Source organism: Lissotriton vulgaris, chromosome 12 (genome assembly GCF_964263255.1).
Source record: "Lissotriton vulgaris chromosome 12, aLisVul1.2, whole genome shotgun sequence".
Lineage (NCBI taxonomy): Eukaryota > Metazoa > Chordata > Amphibia > Caudata > Salamandridae > Lissotriton > Lissotriton vulgaris.
The window spans coordinates 24,412,740-24,433,029 of record NC_141700.1 but is presented as its reverse complement, the minus strand read 5'-3'; positions in this window follow the sequence as shown (position 1 = coordinate 24,433,029).

Sequence of the window (20,290 nt, the reverse complement as noted above, 5' to 3'; positions counted from 1 at the left end):
GAAGACACCGGCTACGATCACACCTGTGCTCGCTAGGCTAGAGAAAAAGTATAAAGCTCCTTTGGATGCTCCAGCCTGTGGGTCATCCCAAACTGGACTCTGTTATATCTCAAGCTGCTCAGCAGAAGTCCAAAAATCCGTCAGCTCCGATTACAACACCTCCTGACAGAGAGGGTAGACTTTTGGATAATGCTGGGAAAAGATTTTCTTCCATGTCTGCGCTTCTCGTTAAAGCTGCCAATGCCCTTGCCATCCTGGGCTGATATGACAGACAGATGTGGTGCGACCTAACACCTTACATAGATCTAATTCTTGAGGATAGTAGACAGGAGGTCAAGAAGATCCTTCATGAAGGAGAAAGGGCTTCGGCTGAAGTCATTGATTGCGCAATGGATATCGCGACCACAGCTTTTAGATCTCTTTGATGGGCGGCCATGCTGCACCGTCAAGGATGGCTGAGAGCAACAGCTTTTAGGCCGGAGGTCCAGAATAAGATCTTGGATCTTCCCTTCAATGGGGAAGCTTTGTTTGGGAAACATGTGGGTGATGCGTTGCAAAGCATCAAGAGGATACAGACACCGCAGAGGCACTGGGAACCCTACAGTACCGGAAGGTGCCCTTTCGAGGAGGCAGGGGTAGTGAATAGACATCATAGAGAGGGGGTTACCAACAGAGCAGATACCCCTCCTACTCGACATCTTCACAACCGTACCGGCAACAGTACAGGCAACGTCAGACAGGGGGATATACAAAATCTGCTCCTAGAGGAAGAAGAGGTCCTCAAGGGAAAGACAACTCCCGAAGACAATGACAACCTTCAGGATCTGGCTACATTTATCCCTCTCCCTCCACAAGTTCCCCTGGGTGGAAGAATTTTCAAACATCTTCATTATTGCAAAAAATAACTACGGACTGATGGGTCCTCAATCTAATACAATTTAGACATACTCTAGAGTTCCTTCAAATCCCCCCCTGGTACTCTTCCGGTGCATCAGGAGAACAAACATCTATATCAAATGCGCCTGGAGAATCAAACAATGCTCCGAAAGGGAGCAATAGAACTGGTGCCAATCTCCCAGAGAGGAAGGGGATTTTATCGCCACTTTTTCCTAGTCCAAAAGAATGTTCTTCAATGGAATCCTATTCTGGACCTGATATCTCTGAATACTTATCTCAAAAAACAATTTTTCCAGATGGTTTCCTCCAAAACATTCTGCTACTCTTAAACCCAGGGGATCATATGACCACCTTAGACCTGCAGGATGCGTATTTCCACATCCCCATTCATCTTTCTCACAGGCAGTACCTTCGGTTTGCAGTAGCCGAAGACCATTACCAGTTCAAGGTATTGCCACTCAGCCTTAAATCAGCCCCAAGAATTTTCACAAAATGCCTGGCTCCAGTGGCAACTTTTCTAAGGAGACAAAGACACCAAGTGTTTCCTTACCTGGACGACTGGTTAATCAAAGCGCCTTCTCGTGCATTGGCTCAGTCGTCAACAGTGCCATGCGTAGAATTGTTTGCCGAGCTGGGCCTGACCGTGAACATGGAAAAGTCATCCCTCCATCCTGCAAGGACAAACACTTTTTTGGTGGCTATTCTGGACACCACAGTAAACAAGGTGTTTCCTTCTGTGGAAAGACAACGGAGGCTAATCTCTCTATCCCAGGCGTTTGCAAAAAGAAAGTGTCTTTCAGTAGGACGTTACAAGTCATTGCTGGGAACAATGTCCTCTTGCATTCCTTTTTTTCCATTCTGCCGATTGAGAATGCGTCCGTTGCAGGAGCAACTGGATTGGCAATGGCGCCAAACAGTGGGATCCTTCGATGACATTGTGAAAATCACACCGGCCGCGGTTCAAGCGGTGGTGTGGTGGACTCGGCAACAGAATATTTCAGTCGGTCTTTCTTTCCTTACCGACCCGGCTCCGCTGGTCATTACCACTGATGCATCCCTGGAAGGTTGGGGAGCCTTCCTTCAAGACCTTCAGGTCAGTGGTCGTTGGAAGTTCCAGGAGCAACAACTTCACATCAACCTGCTAGAGCTCGGGGCTGTGAGATTAGCATTGCTGGCTTTCCTGCCGAAAATACCGGGATCAGCTGTATTAATTAGAACATCAGGAGAGACAACACGGCAGCAATGCATTATCTCAACAAACAGGGAGGGACAAGATTACTCTCCCTGTCTCAGGAAGCCCAAAAAAGATGGAAATGTGCTGTTCAAAGTGGAATATCCCTAAAAGCAGAACATCTACCAGGAGATCAGAATGTCAAGGCGGACATTCTTAGCAGGCTAAAATCAACCTGCCATGAGTGGGAAATCAATCAAGATATCAAAGAAAATGTATTAAATAAGCAACATTTAGAGAGATTCTCCAATTTCCCTTGACATGAATTTTAGATTTTTCTTTTCCCTTTCTTGTTCCTGGTATTTTGCACAATTTTTGCCTGTGAAAGCCTTGTTGGAGCAGAAAATGTCTTTTGGCAAATGTAAAACCACAGCCAGCATCAATTTTCTGCTCAAACCTGTTTCCAGCCTGCATCTCACTAGGCCTGGGCAGTAGTCGAGTTTACGCAAAATTTTGTGGATTTACACAAAAACTCTGCAAGATTCCGAGGAATCCGCGAACGGGAATGTCCAGGTGCTCGCACTGTAATTTAGCGCCGGGAGCTCGTTCCGCGCTGAAAAATCAATACGAACTGCACAATGTGGTGTGCCAGAGGGCACAGCGTCTCAATGTGATTTTGCTGTTGCTTGGGTAGATTTTCAATTTGAGTGGCAGCTTTCTGACTGCAAACAGTTGCAACTTCTGTGACCGCCCGCATTGGAGAAATGTCGCCAGGTGCCCTCCTAGTGACCGAAAATCACTATAGGGGTACTAAACCTTGCTTATGCTCAACAACTTACTGATTGCGAGCTGCGCACAAGAAATAACTCCGCCATTCAGTGATTGGCGGAATTTGCTCGGCACTCTGCGCTACTAGTGTAACGTGAAGTGGCCAAAACTCCGCAGGTGGAGCGAAATACAACTCCAGACCCCATCTCACATGACTTGCATACGAGAGCACCGCCATCGGCGTGAGATTTCATTTGAGATACCTCTGAGACACATTTTGCATAGTATCTGCGATTTTGCAAAAATGTCCCCAAAAAGTAGGCGTATTTAAAAAAAACGTTGTATTTCCCCCACCCATAATAATATTTTACCAACATAATGATTCTAAAAAATATTGTCACTTTGGGAGACCTACCTAAATTAGATTACTGCGGTTACACACTATTTACCACCTCCCGGGAAATTGCCTCCCCTTTACAAAAGAGATGACTGAGCTTATCATTCAAGCATCTCTCCCCCATTCCAAAAATCTTTTCCTCGGAGATTACAACATTCACTGGAACAAAACTGATGACCCTGCTGTCACCCTATTTAATGAAGCCCTAGACATCACAGACTTGACCCAACTTTGCCATTCTCCGACTCACTCTAAAGGCGCCACCCTTGATGCGATTTTGACGAGCAAGGATCTGGCCTCTCTCTCTAATTTACTCCCTGTAGACTGGTCTGATCACCACCTCATCTTCTTCACCCTGAATAGCCCTACTACACGCCCCTCCACTGTGATCACTTTACCTATGAAACCTACTCGCAGCCTTCACCTCATTCCACCTGGCGAACTGGAATCTACAATCAAAATTCACTCACTTCTTCCCCCTCCCTCCCTTAACACTAACGACCTTACTGACCATTACAATAATTCCATCTGTGAAGCCAATCTGGCTTTAGAAAGGGATGCAGTACCGAAACTGCTATGCTCAATATTACTGACGACATTCATCGCTATCTAGACAAAGGTGAATCCTCTCTACTAATCCTCCTTGATCTCTCGGCTGCATTTGATACTGTCCACCATCCCACCCTTCTTAATACCCTCAAAGATCGCTTTGGAATTTAAGACACTGTACTTAAATGGTTCTCCTTGTTCCTCCAAAATAGATCTCAACAAATTAAGCTTGGGCACTGCCTCTCCAAACCTCAACCTACCTCACTCGGTGTCCCACAAGGATCGATCCTTTCCCCTACCCTATTCAATCTTTTCATGGAACCACTCACCCTCATTCTCAAACAAGCCAAAATCAGTTATCACCTCTATGCCGATGATACTCAACTTTACTACAAGATTAAATCCCACAAGGACATCCTTCACCCCAATGACACTCTGATGAAAGTCCAAACCTGGTTCCATTTCAACCATCTCAAACTTAATCCTAAAAAAACAGAAATCATCCTGTGCAAGCCCAAAAATAACCCCCTTCCCATTCAACTATGGATTAATGATACCACAGCACTTAATTGCACCCTCTCCACCTCTAATTCTGTCAAATCACTAGGCATCAGCATCGACCAAAACCTTAATCTCACCCCCCACATTAAAAATGCAGCCAAAAGTGCTCTTTTTACCCTTCACCACCTCAAACAAATTAAACCTTTTATTCCAGCTGATGACTTCAAAATCGTTGTACAATCACTTGTCCTTTCCAAGATGGACTATGGCAATGCCACTCTTGCTGGAACCCCTAAAGTCCACCTTGCGCCGATCAAATCTGTTCTCAACCTTGCCGCCAGACTCATTTCTGATTGTAAGAAATTTGACCATATTTCCCCTGTCCTCAAAAACCTAAACTGGCTTCCAATTGAAGGACAGATTACATATAAGATTGCTTGTATCACGCACAAAGTCCTTCACCAAAACTCCCCTTCTTTCCTTTCAAGCAAACTTCAAAAAGCAGGATGCTCTAGGTCCCTGAGGAACACTTACTCCCTTACGCTGATCCCTCCTAAACTAAAACGTAAAAAAGACCCAATCTTGTGCATTCTCTGGTACTGCTCTGACGATTTGGAATTCTCTCCCCAAAGACCTTCGCTGCAACCCCTCTTACCCTCTCTTCAAAGAAAGACTCAAAGTACTTCTCCTCAACAAGCACTGGGGTTCCTAATGTTTTTGACTCTGACCCCTCTTATTACCGCCCCACTATGATTCACTTTTTACCCACCCCATCTCCCTCCTTCCATTCTCTCACTCCCCTTCTCTACACCCCCTTCTCTCCCTAATGTCAACTCCCTTTTATCCCTCTTAATATCCCGTTGTTTCTCTGTCCCCCTCTAGCATTTAATTCAATGTTTTACCTTTGTGAATTTTTCTGCACATTGTAAATTGTTTATTATTTCTTAATATGTCTACCTACCTTGTACCTGAGCTCTGATATTCTTGGGTCCAGCATCGCTACATAAAACTTCCTAAATAAATAAATAAATAGACCAACTCTCTTTTATTTTTTTACTTTTGAGACCTTTACCTTTCAAATCTCCTCTTAACTAACACTGCTGTCTACCGAAGGGTAAGTCTCTCCTCTGAGAGTATCTTTGAGACCCCTCGAATGCTCTGCACTGTGCTCCTGAGTCTGTCTCCATTGGCCTGGCTCAGAGCAATCCGCTGAATGCAACATAAGAGATTAGGGGCCCGATGTAGGTAAATCCCATTTACCGAATTTGAAATACCGAATTTTACCGATTCGGTATTTCAAAATCGGTAAATGGGATGTAGGTCCCAACATCTGGAATCGTTACCGATTCCTTACAAATTCGGTATTTACCGATTCGGTAAATACCGATTCGGTATTTGCTATTGAATCCTATGGGCCTTTGAAGCCCATAGGATTAAAGTCAAATACCGAAACGGTATTTACCGAATCGGTAAATACCGAATTTGGCAAGGGTGCAGGGGGTGTCACTTTGACACCCTCTAGCACCCCCAAAACGGGCATGTGTGCAATGTGGCACACAGACATGCCCTAAGGGCACGTCTGTCTGTCACATGGCACATGTGTTCATGCACAGATGTGCATGTACACAGGAATCGGTATTTTACCATGGATTTGTATTCCATGGTAAAATACTGATTCTGTAAGCCATGTGCTGATGGAACATTGGCTACCTACATTGCTTTATCGGTAATTTTACCGAATCGTTATAATTACCGAATCGGTAAATATTACCGAATCGGTAAATTTACTGAATCGGTAATGATAACGATTCGGTAAAATTACCGAAAATGTGCCCCTACATCTCGATAGCCCTTTACCGATCGGAAACGGCCGAAAATCGGTATTTTCGGCCGATTCCGATCGGTAAAGGGCTACCTACATCGGGCCCTTAGAAACCGTGGAGGTGCATCCAGACAGCCCGGCGGGTGCGTGCACCTGCTGCAGGGGTCTTCTTCCAGGATATTCGGTGCTTTTGAGAGTGATAAACCGTGTAACCTTAAAATGGATAATCATACCGCAGTGGAGAAAAAGAATCATTAAACAAGAGCATTTTGAGGTGTGCTTTGTTTAAAATAAAAAAAAGAAAGAGTGGTAGTGCAGTAATCTTTACTTGCACGCTCAGCCCCCTGGCGCTGCTCGACTCACCACATCCCCCCACATGCCCCTGGGAGAAGTAGCAGGCGCAGCATAGCGCCCAAAACAGCAGTGTCCAATTCATTCCCACAGTAAAAGATGCTACGAAAATAACAGCGACTTTGAATATAGCGCCTTGTTTTGGGACTGCCATCTCCTATCCTGCTTCATCTTCTAGATTAGCTGTGTCACTGACAAGGCCTCTAGAAACAGCACCAGCTGACAGAGACAATCTATCTCGATCTAAGAGCAGAGTTGGATTGGGGTTAAAAATTGGCCCGGGCACACAAAACAAAAGTGGCCCACATTTGCATATTGCCTTTTCATAAAACAGTGTGTCCGCAAAGTTTTATTAAAAAAAGGGATGGGGGGGGGGGGGGCTGGGGAAGGTGAACTGATTAGTTCCCACTGGTGAAACACACCTGAAAACAAGTGAGGCGACTTCTGCTCAGGCCCCCTCCCCCACTCAGTATGCACACCTTAATGAGCCAGCCCAGCGAGAGACACCTTTGCCTGTTGATAAAAGGGAGGCAATGGACGCCCATCTGCCTCCAGAAAGCCACTCAGGCACCCACTGGGCCGCTAACGGCACCGAACAACACAGACAACCCCCAAATCGGCCCCCAGGTTTCCAGAAAAGCATCCCACTGCTGGAACTCTAATACCGGCCCCATGGCCATTGCCCGAGTTCCCGCCTTTCCAATCCGACTCTGTCTAAGAGTGCTTAACGACAGTCAAGCAAAATCACCAGACTGCAAATAAATCAACACTTGGTGAGGAAAAAGGAGACAAGGCAGGCTTCCTCCACCTCTGCTCCCAGACTCTGAAAGAGCCCAGGAGACATGTCTTCGCGTAGAACGACCTCCCTACAAGATAGGACCCTTCGGACCCCATGGGGTGTATCCTGAAACGACCCTTTTGAAGTATTCTTAGTACTACCACAACAGGGCTACTCAAGGCCTACTAAATGCTACAGAAAAGAGGGTCTGGGAATGGGAAAGGCATACTACCAAAGGGGAATCGTTAGAGGTGTGACACACAGCAAACGTGTAAGACGATTGCTATTTACAAACTGCCCTTCTATCATAACTAATGTGAAATATGACCCAAAACAGAGGTAAATGTACTCCAGCTAGGAGATGGAGTATGTCTAGCATTACTCATGGTAACCACTGGCACTGCAACACCCTCTCATAGAAAATAATGGAAGTAGAGACTTAAAATGCAACCTCAACAAACTAATGTTAAAATACATTCATTATTTTAAACTATATAAATTATAAATACATTATATTTAATGTTAGAAACGTCTATAAATAAAACATAATTATGTTATTTTTAAAATAATTTATCCCATTTTTATGTTTTAAAAATCATTGTATCTTTAGTATTTATGAAACATAAATTACTTTACATTAATTTGACAGATTGCCTTTAATTTTAATACATGTTAAAAAATATAATTATTTATTTTCGGTGTTTTTTAAACTTCACCTTTAGTAAAATAAATGTAATTTAACATATTCAAAATTATGAAATGTTGAAGGAAGTTATTAGTGTTGTTACATTTTAATATTGTTTAACACTTAAAATAAATATACATTAATGTTCAACATATTTTTTTTCTAGTTTCTATAAAAGTTTAATAAACTTTTATAATGGTGCTTATACTTTTGCACAGTGAGATCTCTGCACTCATTGTGGAACTCACTGACAAGTATGTGGAGCATCAAATACAATTGTAAATTGAATTCTAGTAGTAACTTTAAGTTTGTACTTGACTCCACACCTTATGTCAGGGACATGCGAGTATACACTATGGAGTAAACTTACTCTGGTAAATGTTGAAAAGCCAAAGTAGTAAAGTTATTCAAAAGTGCAAGAGTAAATCTACTGGTAGTAAATATACCTGTATGGGTTTACTAAACCACCATATATTATACCTCGTACCCCATGGTTACACCTGATGTTCAGCATCTATTGCTCTCTAATTAAGTCCGCTCTCTATGAATAGCATTACAGACATGTGTACAGCGCCTAGTACCACACAATCTTGGCACTTAGCTGCACTGGGGGCATATTTATCATAGGGTTGTGTCACTTTTACCTCACACATAACCCTTAACTGTGATTTATCAAGCCACGCAAGGCCTCCATGCGTGACCGCAAGTGGCTTGATAGATCTGGAGTACCTCCACGCAGCGCTAATTCCTGCCTTGCATTACTTTGCCGCAGGGAGGTGTTCCGTGGGTGGTGTGTGTGACACCCATGAATTTTGGAACATTCCCAGATTTACTATTACTTGTAGTCTCAGGAATATGCTAATATTCCACACATCCCCAAAGAAGAAGTAATGAGAAGAAATATCTTTATTTCCTACTAGCAGCCCGTCCCGACGGTGTCCGGGAACAAAAGGCTGCTTCAAGGGCCCCGCCCGCCCAACTGAAGAGTTGTCTGTGCAAGTCCTGGCCCTGTTCAACTGATTTGGCCCACTTGTGTTATTTTTTTAATTCGTATGTATTGTTTTCTGCGTTTTATGTTGTCCGCAAGATGTGAGGAAAGTGTTGTGTCACCTGTTTAATGTTTTTTTTTCTTTCGAAGGCTCTTTCCGTGTGTTCGTTTTTGTATCCCTTCAAAGAAGTTTCCCTTTCGTTTTGTCAATTGTGTGGTGAAGTCCTGGCAGTGCTTGCGTGATTATGGGCAGTTGTGTTATTTTCGTTATTCGTATGTCTTATTGTAAGCGTTTTATCTTGTCCGCAAGATGTGAGCAAAGTCTTGTGAATGCGTAGTCGATTGCGTTTCTCCGTTAAGAAATGTCGGCTTTTTTTGTTCGTGTTTACCCCCATGTGGCGTCGTTGGTCAATGGCCAATGGTTAAAGACTTTTTTTTTTGGTAAGCCGAAGTCGTGTGTGTTTTCTTTAGTGCGTTGTGATTGGTGTAGTATGCGATTAACCCTGCCCCCTGTGTGGCGCCATTTGGCACTCCTCGTCGATGGAAGGCCCGCCCGGTTTTTAATGCGAAGGCGTCACTGCTGTCTGGGTAACTACAAGGAATGTGTGTATATTTCTTATAGCGCGCACCTCTGCTGTTTTTGTATATTAATGTTACCGCGCTGTATGTGTGAATTTAAATTAATTGAAAGCGCATTTGCGCTCTATGTCTGCCTATTGTGCGTTCTAAATTCATTGAAAGCGCATTTCCGCTCTATGTGTGCATATGTAAGTGTGTTGTGAAGTCGCTTGGCCTATGTTTGTTATTTGCACTTGGCACGGCCCTGTAAACGCCCACATTTGTTGTTTGAGACGCCAACGACCACGCCCCCAAGGGACTACTTTACTACTTTTGGCGTTTTTGCTTTTTTAATGTATATGGTGTACATATCTATAGCCTATGTCCTTCTGCCACATCTCCCCTTTCAAATGGTGTATTGGGTGTAGTGATTGGTGCATTACTTTTGTCGTTTACCTGGCTCAAAGGTTTGTGTTCTCTCTTTATAATAGTAGTATAGACTGGTAATTCCTCTTTCTGTGCGGGCTGCGTTCTGCAGCACACATAGAAAGACGAAACGCCTCTGAAGATTGTTTTTGTGCAAGAAGGTGGCCCTTCCTGTGCAGAAACCATCCTCTTCCAACGCAGGCCCCCTCGCCCCATGGTGCAATAGCGCCTGCGTTGGCGCACGGCAGCTCCTTGCGTGGATTCCTGCCCTCCGTCTCCCTGTCACGCAGTGCGCAGTGCGGGAGTGCCGCAGGGTGGTCGCTGCGCTGCGTAACTTCATGATAAATATGGCCCTTGGGTTGTTACTACTCTACTCATTATGAGTCGTTTTGTCGACCTCAGGAGGATGAACAAATGAGTAGACCCTGGCGCTATTTAAATAGAAGAGCTCCAGGCAGTGACTGCATGAACCCAGTGGGGTGCCAGCGGGCACACGACTCCTTCCTCCCAATAAATCCCATTAAAATAGCTTTAGGGCCCAATGTAGGCGCTGTAACTCTAGTGACGGAGGGACGAACACCTATTCTCATTTTATATTCCGAATTTTAGGGAAAAAAACAACCTCCATCCAGTCTAAAAATGGACTAAGTCATTTCTTGCAACTGGACTCTTTGCTGTGCAGGTTGTGGGTCACTAGGCCATATGTAAAATAATGGGGGGGGGGGGGGGGGAGTGCATAACTCAGCCGTGCTGCCGAGAGCTCCCGCTCTCAACCCCGCTGTCGGTCCAGCCCCGAGGCCTCCATGGACACCCTTCACTCTACACTGCGGTGATGAGCTCAGAGGGTTAACGCACCTGCTGCCCGCGCTCTGCGCTGCGGTGAAGAGCTCAGAGGGATAACGCACCTGCTACCCGCACAGGTTTAACAAGAAAGTCAGCGATTCAACCCCCGCCGGAGCCCCCGTGTCCCTTATTGACAGCCAGAAGAAATTGGACGCAGTTGGCTCCTTATACTAGTGGGGGTCGGTGCCTCTGCACCTGTTGCACAATCGATAACTGCCCCGCCCTATTAAGTGCAGAACTGAGGGCTGGGATGACAGGAACTTACCCGAGGGCGGGTGCACGGTCCTCGCTCCGTGTGTCCGTAGGCTGGGGTTCCAAGCCGTGTCTGGAGGTAGTGGGGTGGAGAGTGAGGCGCGGACGGGTCTGGGCGCAGGAAGGGGCGCCGACGGAAGCACGAGGACAGAGGTCTGGACTGTAGAGAGGTCTGGGGCAGACGCCTCAGAAAGGAAGGTCCGATGAGGGGTTCAGCAGAGAGGGTGCGGGGAGGGGGGGTGAGGTCTGAGTGAGGGGAGTCTGCGGGATGAAGGCTCTGGAGGGTCCGGTGCCCACTGTCCGCGTCTCCGCCCGCCGCGCAGGCTCCAGGGGGTGTGGCAGCCTGGCACCGCCGGGCACACCGGACATGCTCAGTCCGGCCCAACGTCCAGGGCTATTTTCTGTCCCTGACATGCCCCGGCGCTGCTCGCCCTCACTGTGGCGCCAGAGGGGGAGAGGGGTGGGGGGGGGGGGGGGGTTCGGGCGGGGTTGTTGGACTTGGCGCCCACCGAAGTAACGAGATCAGTACCTGGAACCCCCCATGCCGAGGATAAGGAGGAAGCGACCCCTCGGGGGGGGGCGAGAGACCCCGAGGGTCCCTCGCCTCTGGGCTGCCAGGGTGGAAGGTGGACTCAGAGGGGCAGTGACAGGCTCTATGAGGTTTCCATAGGGCCCGAGAGGACATTGCCGGGCAGGCGGTCTGTGACCAGCCACAGACCTCAACTCTGTTCGAGATCTTTACCCAGCAGAGGGGCTGTGAGGGCTCATTGATGAGCAGAGGGTCTGTGAGGAGTCCTTGCTAAGCAGAGGGTCTGTGAGGAGTCCTTGATGAGCAGAGGATCTGTGAGAAGTCCTTCATGAGCAGAGGGTCTGTGAGGAGTCCTTGCTAAGCAGAGGGTCTGTGAGGAGTCCTTGATGAGCAGAGGGTCTGTGAGGAGTCCTTGCTGAGCAGAGGGTCTGTGATGAGTCCTTGATGAGCAGAGGGTCTGCGAAGAGTCCTTGATGAGCAGATGGTCTGTGAGGAGTCCTTGCTGAGCAGAGGGTCTGTGAGGAGTCCTTGATGAGCAGAGGGCCTGTGAGGAGTCCTTGATAAGCAGATGGTCTGTGAGGGCTCACTGGCCAGCAAGGGAACTGAGAGAACCCCTTGATGAGCAGAGGGTCTGTGAGGAGTCCTTGATGAGCAGAGGGTCTGTGAGGAGTCCTTCATGAGCAGCAGGTCTGTGAGGAGTCCTTGATGAGCAGAGGGCCTGTGAGGAGTCCTTGATGAGCAGAGGGTCTGTGAGGAGACCTTGATGAGCAGAGGGTCTGTGAGGAGTCCTTCAGGAGCAGAGGGTCTGTGAGAAGTCCTTGCTAAGCAGAGGGTCTGTGAGGAGTCCTTGATGAGCAGAGGGTCTGTGAGGAGTCCTTGATGAGCAGAGGATCTGTGATGAGTCCTTGATGAGCAGAGGGTCTGTGAGGAGTCCTTGATGAGCAGAGGGTCTGTGATGAGTCCTTGATGAGCAGACGGTCTGTGAGGAGTCCTTGGTGAGCAGAGGGTGTGCGAGGAGTTCTTGCTAAGCAGAGGGTCTGTGAGGAGTCCTTGATGAGCAGAGGGCCTGTGAGGAGTCCTTGATAAGCAGAGGGTCTGTGAGGGCTCATTGGCCAGCAAGGGAACTGTGATAACCCCTTGATGAGCAGAGGGTCTGTGAAGAGTCCTTGATGAGCAGAGGGTCTGTGAGGAGTCCTTCATGAGCAGAGGGTCTGTGAGGAGTCCTTCATGAGCAGAGGGTCTGTGAGGAGTCCTTTATGAGCAGAGGGCATGTGAGGAGTCCTTAATGAGCAGAGGGTCTGTGAGGAGTCCTTGATGAGCAGAGGGTCTGTGAGGAGTCCTTGCTAAACAGACGGTCTGTGATGACTCCTTAATGAGCAGAGGGTCTGTGAGGAGTCCTTGATGAGCAGAGGGTCTGTGAGGAGTCCTTGCTAAGCAGAGGGTCCGAGGGGAGTCCTTGATGAGCAGAGGGCCTGTGAGGAGACCTTGATGAGCAGAGGGTCTGTGAGGAGTCCTTGCTAAGCAGAGGGTCTGTGAGGAGTCCTTGATGAGCAGAGTGTGAGGAGTACTTGATGAGCAGAGGGTCTGTGAGGAGTCCTTGATGAGCAGAGGGTCTGTGAGGAGTCCTTGCTAAGCAGAGGGTCTGTGAGGAGTCCTTGAGGAGCAGAGGGTCTGTGAGGAGTCCATGATGAGCAGAGGGTCTGTGCAGAATCCTTGATGAGCAGAGGGTCTGTGAGGAGTCCTTCATGAACAGAGGGTCTGTGAGGAGTCCTCATGTGCAGAGGGTCTGTGAGGAGTCCTTCATGAGCAGAATACCTGTGAGGAGTCCTTAATGAGCAGAGGGTCTGTGAGGAGTCCTTGATGAGCAGAGGGTATGTGAGGAGTCCTTGCTAAGCAGAGGGTCTATGAGGACTCCTTAATGAGCAGAGGGTCTGTGAGGAGACCTTGATGCGCAGAGGGTCTGTGAGGAGTCCTTGCTAAGCAGAGGGTCTGTGAGGAGTCTTTGATGAGCAGAGGGCCTGTGAGGAGTCCTTGATAATCAGAGGGTCTGTGAGGGCTCACTGGCCAGCAAGGGAACTGTGAGAACCCCTTGATGAGCAGAGGGTCTGTGAAGAGTACTTGATGAGCAGAGGGTCTGTGAGGAGTCCTTCATGAGCAGAGGGCCTGTGAGGAGTCCTTAATGAGCAGAGGGTCTGTGAAGAGTCCTTGATGAGTAGAGGGTCTGTGAGGAGTCCCTGCTAAACAGAGGGTCTGTGAGGACCTCTTAATGAGCAGAGGGTCTGTGAGGAGTCCTTGATGAGCAGAGGGTCTGCGAGGAGTCCTTGATGAGCAGAGGGTCTGTGAGGAGTCCTTCAGGAGCAGAGGGTCTGTGAGAAGTCCTTGCTAAGCAGAGGGTCTGTGAGGAGTCCTTGATGAGCAGAGGGTCTGTGAGGAGTCCTTGATGAGCAGAGGATCTGTGATGAGTCCTTGATGAGCAGAGGGTCTGTGAGGAGTCCTTCATGAGCAGAAGCAGAGGGTCTGTGAGGAGTCCTTGATGAGCAGAGGGTCTGTGAGGAGTCCTTCATGAGCAGAGGGTCTGTGAGGAGTCCTCGATGAGCAGAGGGTCTGTGAGGAGTCCTTGATGAGCAGAGGGTCTGTGAGGAGTCCTTGATGAGCAGAGGGTCTGTGATGAGTCCTTGATGAGCAGACGGTCTGTGAGGAGTCCTTGGTGAGCAGAGGGTGTGCGAGGAGTTCTTGCTAAGCAGAGGGTCTGTGAGGAGTCCTTGATGATCAGAGGGCCTGTGAGGAGTCCTTGATAAGCAGAGGGTCTGTGAGGGCTCACTGGCCAGCAAGGGAACTGTGATAACCCCTTGATGAGAAGAGGGTCTGTGAAGAGTCCTTGATGAGCAGAGGGTCTGTGAGGAGTCCTTCATGAGCAGAGGGTCTGTGAGGAGTCCTTCATGAGCAGAGGGTCTGTGAGGAGTCCTTTATGAACAGAGGGCATGTGAGGAGTCCTTAATGAGCAGAGGGTCTGTGAGGAGTCCTTGATGAGCAGAGGGTCTGTGAGGAGTCCTTGCTAAACAGACGGTCTGTGATGACTCCTTAATGAGCCGAGGGTCTGTGAGGAGTCCTTGATGAGCAGAGGGTCTGTGAGGAGTCCTTGCTAAGCAGAGGGTCTGAGGGGAGTCCTTGATGAGCAGAGGGCCTGTGAGGAGACCTTGATGAGCAGAGGGTCTGTGAGGTGTCCTTGCTAAGCAGAGGGTCTGTGAGGAGTCCTTGATGAGCAGAGTGTGAGGAGTACTTGATGAGCAGAGGGTCTGTGAGGAGTCCTTGATGAGCAGAGGGTCTGCGAGGAGTCCTTGCTAAGCAGAGGGTCTGTGAGGAGTCCTTGAGGAGCAGAGGGTCTGTGAGGAGTCCATGATGAGCAGAGGGTCTGTGCAGAATCCTTGATGAGCAGAGGGTCTGTGAGGAGTCCTTCATGAACAGAGGGTCTGTGAGGAGTCCTCATGTGCAGAGGGTCTGTGAGGAGTCCTTCATGAGCAGAATACCTGTGAGGAGTCCTTAATGAGCAGAGGGTCTGTGAGGAGTCCTTGATGAGCAGAGGGTATGTGAGGAGTCCTTGCTAAACAGAGGGTCTATGAGGACTCCTTAATGAGCAGAGGGTCTGTGAGGAGACCTTGATGCGCAGAGGGTCTGTGAGGAGTCCTTGCTAAGCAGAGGGTCTGTGAGGAGTCTTTGATGAGCAGAGGGCCTGTGAGGAGTCCTTGATAATCAGAGGGTCTCTGAGGGCTCACTGGCCAGCAAGGGAACTGTGAGAACCCCTTGATGAGCAGAGGGTCTGTGAAGAGTACTTGATGAGCAGAGGGTCTGTGAGGAGTCCTTCATGAGCAGAGGGCCTGTGAGGAGTCCTTAATGAGCAGAGGGTCTGTGAAGAGTCCTTGATGAGTAGAGGGTCTGTGAGGAGTCCTTGCTAAACAGAGGGTCTGTGAGGACTTCTTAATGAGCAGAGGGTCTGTGAGGAGTCCTTGATGAGCAGAGGGTCTGCGAGGAGTCCTTGCTAAGCAGAGGGTCTGTGAGGACTCCTTAATGAGCAGAGGGTCTGTGAGGAGTCCTTGATGAGCAGAGGGTCTGCGAGGAGTTCTTGCTAAGCAGAGGGTCTGTGAGGAGTCCTTGATGAGCAGAGGGCCTGTGAGGAGTCCTTGATAAGCAGAGGGTCTGTGAGGGCTCACTGGCCAGCAAGGGAACTGTGATAACCCCTTGATGAGCAGAGGGTCTGTGAAGAGTCCTTGATGAGCAGAGGGTCTGTGAGGAGTCCTTCATGAGCAGAGGGTCTGTGAGGAGTCCTTCATGAGCAGAGGGCATGTGAGGAGTCCTTCATGAGCAGAGGGTCTGTGAGGAGTCCTTGCTAAACAGAGAGTCTGTGATGACTCCTTACTGAGCAGAGGGTCTGTGAGGAGTCCTTGATGAGCAGAGGGTCTGTGAGGAGTCCTTGCTAAGCAAAGGGTCTGTGAGGAGTCCTTGATGAGCAGAGGGCCCGTGAGGAGACCTTGATGAGCAGAGGGTCTGTGAGGAGTCCTTGCTAAGCAGAGGGTCTGTGTGGAGTCCTTGATGAGCAGAGTGTGAGGAGTACTTGATGAGCAGAGGGTCTGTGAGGAGTCCTTGATGAGCAGAGGGTCTGTGAGGAGTCCTTGCTAAGCAGAGGGTCTGTGAGGAGTCTGTGAGGAGCAGAGGGTCTGTGAGGAGTCCATGATGAGCAGAGGGTCTGCGAAGAGTCCTTGATGAGCAGAGGGTCTGTGAGGAGTCCTTCATGAACAGAGGGTCTCTGAGGAGTCCTCATGAGCAGAGGGTCTGTGAGGAGTCCTTCATGAGCAGAAGACCTGTGAGTAGTCCCTAATGAGCAGAGGGTCTGTGAGGAGTCCTTGCTAATCAGAGGGTCTTTGAGGACTCCTTAATGAGCAGAGGGTCTGTGAGGAGTCCTTGATGCGCAGAGGGTCTGTGAGGAGTCCTTGCTAAGCAGAGGGTCTGTGAGGAGTCTTTGATGAGCAGAGGGCCTGTGAGGAGTCCTTGATAATCAGAGGGTCTGTGAGGGCTCACTGGCCAGCAAGGTAACTGTGAGAACCCCTTGATGAGCAGAGGGTCTGTGAAGAGTACTTGATGAGCAGAGGGTCTGTGAGGAGTCCTTGATGAGCAGAGGGCCTGTGAGGAGTCCTCAACGAGCAGAGGGTCTGTGAAGAGTCCTTGATGAGTAGAGGGTCTGTGAGGAGTCCTTGCTAAACAGATGGTCTGTGAGGACTCCTTAATGAGCAGAGGGTCTGTGAGGAGTCCTTGATGAGCAGAAGGTCTGTGAGGAGTACTTGGTGAGCAGAGGGTCTGTGAGGAGTCCTTGATGAGCAGAGGGTTTGTGAGGAGTCCTTGCTAAGCAGAGGGTCTGCGAGGAGTCCTTGATGAGCAGAGGGTCCGTGAGGAGTCCTTGATGAGCAGAGGGTCTGTGAGGAGTCCTTGCTAAGCAGAGGGTCTGTGAGGAGTACTTGATGAGCAGAGGGTCTGTAAGGAGTCCTTGATGAGCAGAGGGTCTGTGAGGAGTCCTTGATGAGCAGAGGGTCTGTGAGGAGTACTTGATGAGCAGAGGGTCTGTGAGGAGTCCTTGATGAGTAGAGGGTCTGTGAGGAGTCCTTGCTAAGCAGAGGGTCGGTGAGGAGTCCTTGATGAGCAGAGGGTCCGTGAGGAGTCCTTGATGAGCAGAGGGTCTGTGAGGAGTCCTTGATGAGCAGAGGGTCTTTGAGGAGTTCTTACTAAGAACAGGGTCTGTGAGGAGTCCATAATGAGCAGAGGGTCTGTGAGGACTCCTTAATGAACAGAGTGTCTGTGAGGAGTCCTTGCTAAGTAGAAGGCCTCTGAGGAGGCCTGGCAGCGGATCACTGACAAAATATCGACCTACAAAATATCGAGCTACAGGAATAGCGAGTCAAAAATATCGAAAGCAAGAATATCGACATCCTATCTACAACATGGTAAGTACAAAAATATCGAAAAAATAATATAGATGTTAAAAATATCGATGTTAAAAATATCTTTTTTTCTTTTAAAATATAAATGTAAAATTAAGTAAATAACACAAATAAATAAAATCTACATAGTTAAAAGTATATAATAATGTTTAAAATTAATAAATAATACATATATAATAATAATACAATAATTAAATATATACAGTAAATATATAATATATATGTGTACTGAACAATAAGTTGTAATAATTATTTTACAAATTTATAAATTAATAAAAAATATTATACATTACAAATACATTTACAAACATAAAACAATAACATAAATAAAATGTAAAAAATATAAAAAAATTAGATATACTTTTAATATTTTTAAAATTAATTATATAAAACGTTGGATAGCGTAAGGGTAAAAATTATTATTCCCACTCCAGAGAGTGCAACAGTAGGGAAAGCGTTGGATAGCGTACAGGTTAAAAATTACTATTCCCACTCCAGAGAGTGCAACAGTAGCGAAAACGTTGGATAGCGTAGGGGTACAAATTACTAATCCCACTCCAGCGAGTGCAACAGTAGGGAAAGCTTTGGATAGCGTAGGGGCATAAATTACTATTCCCACTCCAGAGAATGCAACAATACAGAAAGCATTGGATAGCGTAGGGGTAAAAATTACTATTCCCACTCCAGAAAGTACAACAGTAGGGAAAGCGTTGGATATCATAGGGGTAAAAATTACTATTCCCACTCCAGAGAGTCCAACAGTAGGGAAAGCATTGGATAGCGTAGGGGTAAAAATTACTATTCCCACACCAGAGAGTGCAACAGTAGGGAAAGCGTTGGATAGCGTAGGGGTCAAAATTACTATTCCCACTTCAGAGAATGCAACAGTAAGGAAAGCGTTGGATAGCGTAGGGGTAAAAATTACTATTCCCACTCCAGAGAGTGCAACAGTAGGGAAAACATTGGATAGCATAGGGATAAAAATTACTATTCCCACTCCAGTGAATGCAACAGTTGGGAAAGAGTTGGATAGCGTAGGGGTCAAAATTACTATTCCCACTTTAGAGAATGCAACAGTAAGGAAAGCGTTGGATAGCGTAGGGGTAAAAATTACTATTCCCACTCCAGAGAGTGCAACAGTAGGGAAAACGTTGGATAGCATAGGGGTAAAAATTACTATTCCCACTCCAGAGAGTGCAACAGTAGGGAAAGCTTTGGATAGCGTAGGGGTAAAAATTACTATTCCCACTCCAGAGAATGCAACAGTAGGGAAAGCGTTGGATAGCGTACAGGTTAAAAATTACTATTCCCACTCCAGAGAGTGCAACAGTAGGGAAAGCGTTGGATAGCGTACAGGTTAAAAATTACTATTCCCACTCCAGAGAGTGCAACAGTAGCGAAAACGTTGGATAGCGTAGGGGTAAAAATTACTATTCCCACTCCAGAGAGTGCAACAGTAGGGAAAGCTTTGGATAGCGTACAGGTTAAAAATTACTATTCCCACTCCAGAGAGTGCAACAGTAGCGAAAACGTTGGATAGCGTAGGGGTAAAAATTACTATTCCCACTCCAGAGAGTGCAACAGTAGGGAAAGCTTTGGATAGCGTAGGGGTAAAAATTACTATTCCCACTCCAGAGAATGCAACAGTAGGGAAAGTGTTGGATAGCGGAGGGGTAAAAATTACTATTCCCACTCCAGAGAGTGCAACAGTAGGGAAAACATTGGATAGCATAGGGGTAAAAATTACTATTCCCACTCCAGTGAATGCAACAGTAGGGAAAGAGTTGGATAGCGTAGGTGTCAAAATTACTATTCCCACTTTAGAGAATGCAACAGTAAGGAAAGCGTTGGATAGCGTAGGGGTAAAAATGACTATTCCCACTCCAGAGAGTGCAACAGTAGGGAAAACGTTGGATAGCATAGGGGTAAAAATTACTATTCCCACTCCAGAGAGTGCAACAGTAGGGAAAGCGTTGGATAGCGTAGGGGTAAAAATTACTATTCCCACTCCAGAGAGTGCAACAGTAGGGAAAGCGTTGGATAGCGTAGAGGTAAAAATTACTATTCCCACTCCAGAGAGTGCAACAGTAGGGAAAGCGTTGGATAGCGTAGGAGTAAACATTACTATTCCCACTCCAGAGAGTGCAACAGTAGGGAAAGCGTTGGATAGCGTAGGGGTAAGAATTACTATTCCCAATCCAAAGAGTGCAACGGTAGGGAAAACATTGGATAGCGTAGGAGTAAACATTACTATTCCCACTCCAGAGAGTGCAACAGTAGGGAAAGCGTTTGATAGCGTAGGAGTAAAAATTACTATTCCCACTCCAGAGAGTGCAACAGTAGGGAAAGCGTTGGATAGCGTAGGGGTAAAAATTACTATTCCCACTCCAGAGAGTGCAACAGTAGGGAAAGCGTTGGATAGCGTAGGAGTAAAAATTACTATTCCCACTCCAGAGAGTGCAACAGTAGGGAAAGCATTGGATAGTGTAGAAATTAAATATAACAAACTTATAAATAATTGTTCTAAATAAAATAATAAAAATATTTATTTTTAAATAACTACATCATTTGCTAATCCCCATTGATAATTACTAAAAACATAATTACAATTAAATAATTGTTTAACAATAAATGAACAATAAATACCAATAAATTGATTAACAATTAATAAATGGTAAACTGTACATTTATTTTTGAATAAAAATTAATTTGTAATAATTTTTTTTAATTGTCTAAATTTTCAATTAATAAAAATTAATTAACAATAACAATTATTATTAACCAATTA